The sequence below is a fragment of the Ictalurus punctatus genome, chromosome 6, assembly GCF_001660625.3.
Source record: "Ictalurus punctatus breed USDA103 chromosome 6, Coco_2.0, whole genome shotgun sequence".
Taxonomy (NCBI): Eukaryota; Metazoa; Chordata; class Actinopteri; order Siluriformes; family Ictaluridae; genus Ictalurus; species Ictalurus punctatus.
In genome coordinates this window covers 8,925,477-8,932,800 of record NC_030421.2, presented here as the reverse complement: position 1 = coordinate 8,932,800, position 7,324 = coordinate 8,925,477, and the positions used below count along the sequence as shown (strand labels likewise).

Sequence of the window (7,324 nt, the reverse complement as noted above, 5' to 3'; positions counted from 1 at the left end):
ACCCAGTGCAGGGCACATTTGATGAAAACTAACTTTCTACACATTCATTTTCACACGTTATCATATTATGAATTATACAATATATATGAATATAATACATTGTAAACAATCATGTTTCGTAAAATTTTACGTCAGAAAAATGTGAAACGTATTGTAGTATCATGTCATAAACGTGAAAAATGTCATAAGAGTACGTCATGCAAGTTAATATATTCAATTCACGTTTATGACTTAATATACGTTTCACATATCTATGACTTAATATGATTCTGACGTTTATGACTTAATGAGTTGTTTCACTTGTTTATAATGTAACGTTTATGATGTAATATATGTTTCACTTGTTTATGACTTAATATTATACTATGACAAGTTTATGAATTAATATATGTTTAAAAATGTCATAGTATCATATTAAGTTGTAAATATGCGAAACATCTCATATTAAGACAAACAAGTGAAAAATCTCATATTTGGTCATAAACGTGAAACATATATTGAGTCATAAACCATTAAATCATATTAAGTCATAATTATGTGAAACATTAAGTCTTAAACAAGTGAAACATCTCAAATTAAGTCATAAACATGTGAAAGACATTCACTTATGAACATGTCACTGAATCATATTAAATAATAAACATGTGAAACATCTCAAATTATGTTAAATGTGAAACATGTCATAGTATCAAATTAAGTCATAAACAAATGAAACGTATCATATTGAGACAAATATGTGAAACATTAAGTCGTAAACAAGTGAAACATATCAAGTCTTAAACGTGATTGAATCATTAAATTATGAACGTGAAACATCTCATTTTAAATCATAAACATGTTAAACATTGTCATAAACATGTCATTGAATCATTTTAAATGATAATTTGAGATGTTTCACTTGTTTAAGTCATAAATGTGAAACAGCTCAAATTAAGTCATGAACATGTGAAACATAGTATCATATTAAGTCATAAACAAGTCAAAAATCTCATATTTGGTCATAAACATGTGAAACGTCATATTAAGTCGTAAATATGTGAAACATCTCATATTGAGTCATAAACATGTGAAACATCATGGTATCATATTAAGTCAAACATCTGAAAGACATCATTCACTCATGAACATGTCATTGAATCATATTAAATCATAAACATCTCATATTAAGTAGTAAAGATGTCAAACATCTCAAATTAGGTCAAAAACATGTTAAACATCATTAAATGCGAAACATGTCATAGTATCTAATTAAGTCATAAACAAGTGAAACATCCCTCTGTCACGATCTCGCTGGCAGATGGCGCTGCGGTGACGACATGCACATAGAGCCGGAGAGCGCGCGCGTGCACGAATCAGAGCGAGTACATTCACGCGCTTTACATAGAGACTTTGTTTACAAAGAACATGTGCGTTTGTTTCTGTTTGCTTTCCACCCTGTTCAGTCATTGGTTGATTTTCAAGGGCGTGTAATGATTGGTACCAGCTGTCAGCACTCAAGGTAATCACAGTTGTTATTTAAACCCCTTGCGCTGCTGTGCACTTTGCGCTGTATTATATGCCGATTGGGGTAATGGTGCCACGTGGTAATGTTTCCATGTTATGTGCTGGTTTCTTGTTTCATGCCATAGTCTTAGTTAAACGATTGCCATGTCTAGTTTCTTGTATCATACCATAGTTCTAGTTAAATGATTGCCATATCTAGTTTCTTGTTTCAGGCCATAGTTAAGTGACAGATGAGTATTGGTTTAAGTGGGTAATTGTGATAAGTGGTAGCGGTTCCAAGTCTTGTTCTAAGTTTCTTACCTCAGTTTGAGTTCATGTTCAGACCTTGGTTCCCGTTTTCTTGTACGCTGACTGTAGTGGTCAAAGAATTTGATCCTGCACTTACTTCCAGTCCCACTCTCATATCGTAACACTCATATTAGTCATAAACATGTCATAGAATAATATTGAATCATAAAAATGTGAAACATCTCAAATTAAGTCATAAACATGTAAAACATCATACTGAGTCATAAAAATGTCACTGAATCATATTAAACCATAAACAATGAACTATCTCAAATTAAGTCATAAACGTGAAACATGTCATAGTATCATATTAAGTCATAAACATGTGAAATATATCAAATTAGGTCATAAACAAGTGAAACATCTCATAGTGAGTCATATACATTATTGTAACCCCAGCCAAACCCCAACACTCGCATTATAGTAACCCTACCCAAACACTCACATTATCACAGCCCTAGCCCAATCCAATCAAAAGGATAATAATGACTCTAGCCAACCCGTAACACTAGCATAATAGTAACCCTATTCTACCCCTAACACTAGCACAACTGAAAACCTAGCCCACCCTTACCACAAGCATTATTGTAACTCCATCCAAAAACTAAAACTAGCTTTATACTAACCCAAGCCAAACCCTAACCATCACATTATAGTAATCCTAGGTGAAAGAAATTCTCTTATATCATGTACTCTCTGATATTATGAACTGCTATTAAGACACCTTAGATACAGGGAACACTGGGGTATAGTTACTGTTTGTGTGTCTCTGTGCTATCAAATACCCATGATAAATGTATTCACTTTATTACCTCTGAATAAGCTGATCAACTGAAATCCTTTATTATAGCTGACATGTATTTTCTATACCTTGAAAAGACTTATTTTTGTGTGCTGTGTATGAATCTGTCTAGCACCTGTATAAGTAGAAACCCGCCCACGCACTGCTGCTTAGGCTTAGCTATGTGTATAAATACTCCTGTTCTAGACGAACATGTGTCAGTGTGTGTGTTCATTTAGTCTCTCCAGGCACCTGAACACTCTACAGTCAACCACACTTTCTAGCTCATAGCAGCACAGAACTAAGAGTTAAGAGAAATAAAAAGGCTGTAAAGCTGACGGAGGACTGAAGGACATAATCTGAGATTCCTTCTCTCTAACACTAGCCAAACCTGGCTAGTCTGGCAAAGTCTAGCATAATAGTAACCCTAGCCCAACCCTGACACTAGCTTAACAGTAACCCTATTCCAACCCTAACACTAGTGTCTAATTTCTGAGCAGCCCCTAACTGGTCACGAGACACCAGTAGATCTATCTCAGGAACAGGATGGACCTCAGAATGGACCAACCCTGACTCACATAATAGTAACCCTAGCCAAACCCTAACACTAGCATAATAGTAATACTAGCACAATCCTAACCCTAGAATAATAATAACCCTAGCCAAACCCTAACACACGTATTATAGTAGCCCTAGCCCAAACCTAACACTCACATTATAGTAACCTTAGCCAAACCCTAACACTCGCACTACAGTAACCCTTGCCAAACCCTAACACTCATTATAGTAATCCTGGCCAAACACTAACTCTAGCACAATAATAACCCTAGCCTACCCCTAATCCCAGCATAATAATAAACCTAGCCCAACCATAACACCAGCATAAGAGTAACTCTAGCATAACCCTGGCATAAGAGTAAACCTAGACCAACTCAAGCACTAGCATAATAGTAACCCCGGCCAAACCCCAACTCTAGCACAATAGTAACCCTAGCCCAAACCTAACAATTGTAAAATTGTAACCCTAACCCAACCCTAAGACTAGAAAATAGTAACCCTAGTCAAACCCTAACACTAGCATTATAGTAACCCAAAACAAACCCTAACTCTAGCATAATAGTAAACCTAGCCCAACCACAACAATAACATAATAGTAGTCATAGCCCAACTAATAACACTAGCATTACAGTAACCCTATCCAAACCTTATACTAGCATAATAGTAATCCTAGCCCAACCCCAACCCTAGCATAATGGTAACCCTAGCCAAACCCTAAAACTAACATTATAGTAACCCAAGACAAACCGTAACTCTAGCACAATAATACCCCTAGTCCAACCCTTACACTAGTATAATAGTACCCCTTGTTTAACCCTAACACGAGCATAATAGTAACCCTAGCTAAACCCTAACATTAGCATAATAGTAACCCTAGCCCAACAATAACACTCGCATTATAGTAACGTAGCCAAACCCTAAAATTCTCATTACTGTACCCGTAGACAAATCCTAACTTTAGCACGAGAAAACCCCTAACCCAATCCTAACGCTATGCTAGAGTTAGGATAGCATAAGCCTGGACCAACCCTATCACTAGCAAAATAGAAACCCTAGCCAAACCCTAACCATCACATTATAGTAACACTAGCCAAACCCTACCTCTAGCACAATAATAACCCTAGCCCACCCCTAACCCTACCATAATAGTAAACAGACCAACCCTGACAGTAACCCTAACATAACCCTAGCATAAGAGTAACCCTAGACCAAACCCTAACTCTAGTACAATAGTAACCCTAGGCCACCCCTACCATTATAGTAACCCTAGCCAAATCATAAAACTCACATTATAGTAGCCCTAGACCAACCCTAATACTAGCATAAAAGTAACACTAGCCCAACCCTAACACTTGCATAATTGTAACCCTAGCTATATCCTAACAATCGCATTATCGTAACCCTAGCCAATCCCTAACACTTCCATTATAGTAACCCTAACCAAACCCTAACTCTAGCACAACAGTAACCCTAGACCAATAATAACCCTAATTCAATTCAATTTTATTTGTATAACACATTTTACAATAGACATTGTCTCAAAGCAGCTTTACAGAAATATCAACATGGTATACAGATATTAAAGGTGCGAATTTATCCCAACTGAGCAAGCCACTGAGTGGCGACGGTGGCAGGGAAAAACTCCCTAAGATGTTTTAAGAGGAAGAAACCTTGAGAGGAACCCGACTCAGAAGGGAACCCATCCTCATCTGGGTAACAACAGATAGTGTGAAAAAGTTCATTATGGATTTATATGAAGTCTGTATGGCATTAAGAGCAGCCGTAGTCCCAGCAGTCTGGAATTAAAGAAGATTTGAGCTCCATCCAGAGGCAGAAAGGATCTGGATCTCTAGTATCTCCATAAATTCGTGTGGGGCTCGGCGAAAGGAGAGAGGGAGAAAAAAGATAATTATGACTGCGAAGTAGTAATGTAGCATATATTAAATATGTACTATGTATATAATGTGTAGACCAGATTTCAGAAGACTAAAGGGTACGTAGGAGGTAGTGGATTGAAACAATAACAGTGACAGCACAACTGATAAGGTAAATACAGAATGATTTATATATAATTTAGAGTGAGAGAAATTAAACATGTACAATACATATATAATACCCTAGTGTGCACCCTATAAATTAAGCCTAAGATAAAATATTATATATATACATACATATATATATATATATACATACATATATATATATATATATATATATATATAAATATATATATATATATATATATATATATATATATATATATATATACACATATATATATATATATATATATATATATATATATATATATATATATATATATATATATATATATATATATACATATACATATACACACACACACACACAGAGAGAATATAACAAAACTTAAATAAAATAAAATCACATCCAGACTTAAAATGTCTTTCAATGTCTCTGCAATTTCTTTTACTATGGATGAAGGTACTCCTCTAGAGTATTTTCATTTGTAGTCCTTTGCAGAAAAACCAAAACAATTTAAAATAAAAATACCGTCCTTCAAGACACAGTGGTTCTGGTTGGGTGGCTCGCCATCAGACTGTTGAAAAATTGTTGTAAACTTCCTCCCATGGAATCAAAAAACCTGACCTGTATAAACAGTGTCAGAATAAAACAAAATTAAATCTACGTTCAAAATATATACATATTACACACCACGGTGTTTTTAAATTATAAGTTACAGCCAGTATCCTTTTTATACAATTCCAACAAAATGGAGCAAAAGCTACGTGCATTGAAACACGTTAACAACTAACACTTGACATAACTGAATATAACTCACATTTATACAATGCAATTTAACAATTTAATAACTCGGAAGTAATGTGATTCAAAATACTATTGGAATTAAATTCGAATTTACATTACATGGCTAAATGAAAGAGAAGAAAATAACAAAGAAATGCAACATGCTGCGTCATAGCTGTATTAGATTAACATAGCACTCAGCACCTAATTAACTCTAAGCTTAACTCACCAGGTTTCACGTTGGATAAAACTACAAACTGAAGTTCCTCAGCACTCCAACTGGCAGTAGTATTGTTTCCACTTTTGGTCTCACTCTTTCAAACAGTTAATTATAATATATAATTATAATTGGGGCTTTTTCTATTTTTTTCTGTCTCCTTTTCTCTCCTCGCTTTGGCTGTGTGTGCCGTCTGCGCAGTAAAAAAAAAAAAAAAAACCCTCCCGTTGTCACCTGTCTATCAAGGCGGGACCTGTAGAATGGTGTTAATTGGTCGAAATTATCTACATGAAACATTTTAACTGGTTCAAATAACGTATTTGAAAGTATAGTGGTTTACATTCTGATTTATTTTTAATAAATGCTGGCCCAAATTTAGCCTATTGCCCAAAGACAATTAAAATTCAACATAGAAGCAAATACTCACATCTGTGAACCCAGTTGGAGATAGAAAAAAAAAAAAAAAAAAAAAAAAAAAAGACACCAGCCGTGAGCAAGGGTCCAGATTTTATTTCCACCTCACGACATCCACACCAATGAGAATTCTCAGAAGTGATCTGACACCTGGAGCTCCAGTATTTATACTGTATTTACACAGTAGATAACTAATATATTTTAGAAAGACTATGATTTCAATACCAATAGGGTTAAAAAGAGCTCATCTACATTACCATGATGTTTAAAAAAAGGCTTATCAAATTTACCATAATGTTTTGAAAGAGGACTTTCTGACTACCATTAGGATTGAAAGAGGGAGAGAGAGAAAATTTTTTAGAGAGACCTTAGTCTCATGTTGTTATCTCATAATGTTATGTGTGTGCGTTGGGGCCTTTGTGTGTGTTATGTCTGCACGCCTGCCCTTGACTGTATGAGAGTGTGTGTGTTTCTCAGCCTGCCCTCCTCAGGTCTTATATTTCTCTGTGACTAATAAACCATAGTGTGTTACTCTTAATGATCTTTTATTCAATTCAATTCAATTCAATTTTATTTGTATAGCACTTTTTACAATTTGAGACATTGTCTCAATGCAGCTTTACTTAAAGTGTGAATCCAACCAGTCCTGTGAATTTTCAATAAAATTACATATTACTCATACTAGGTCTCCCTCGTGTTTATTTCATGTCATTTTTATCCACAACAGAATCTATATTGTTTTAAATTCGGTTTTAAAATATTTATTTGTATACATT

At 34.8% G+C, this 7,324-nt stretch overlaps 1 long non-coding RNA gene across 1 annotated transcript; it reads right to left on the bottom strand.

Annotated features, from left to right (window-relative positions):
* Positions 1–5,551: 5,551 nt before the first annotated feature.
* Positions 5,552–6,405, bottom strand: LOC108266287 (uncharacterized). The gene is made up of 2 exons (XR_001812852.3): positions 6,147–6,405; positions 5,552–5,758 (listed from the first exon to the last, which is right to left on the bottom strand). It is a non-coding gene; the product is annotated as an uncharacterized LOC108266287 (long non-coding RNA).
* Positions 6,406–7,324: the final 919 nt, after the last annotated feature.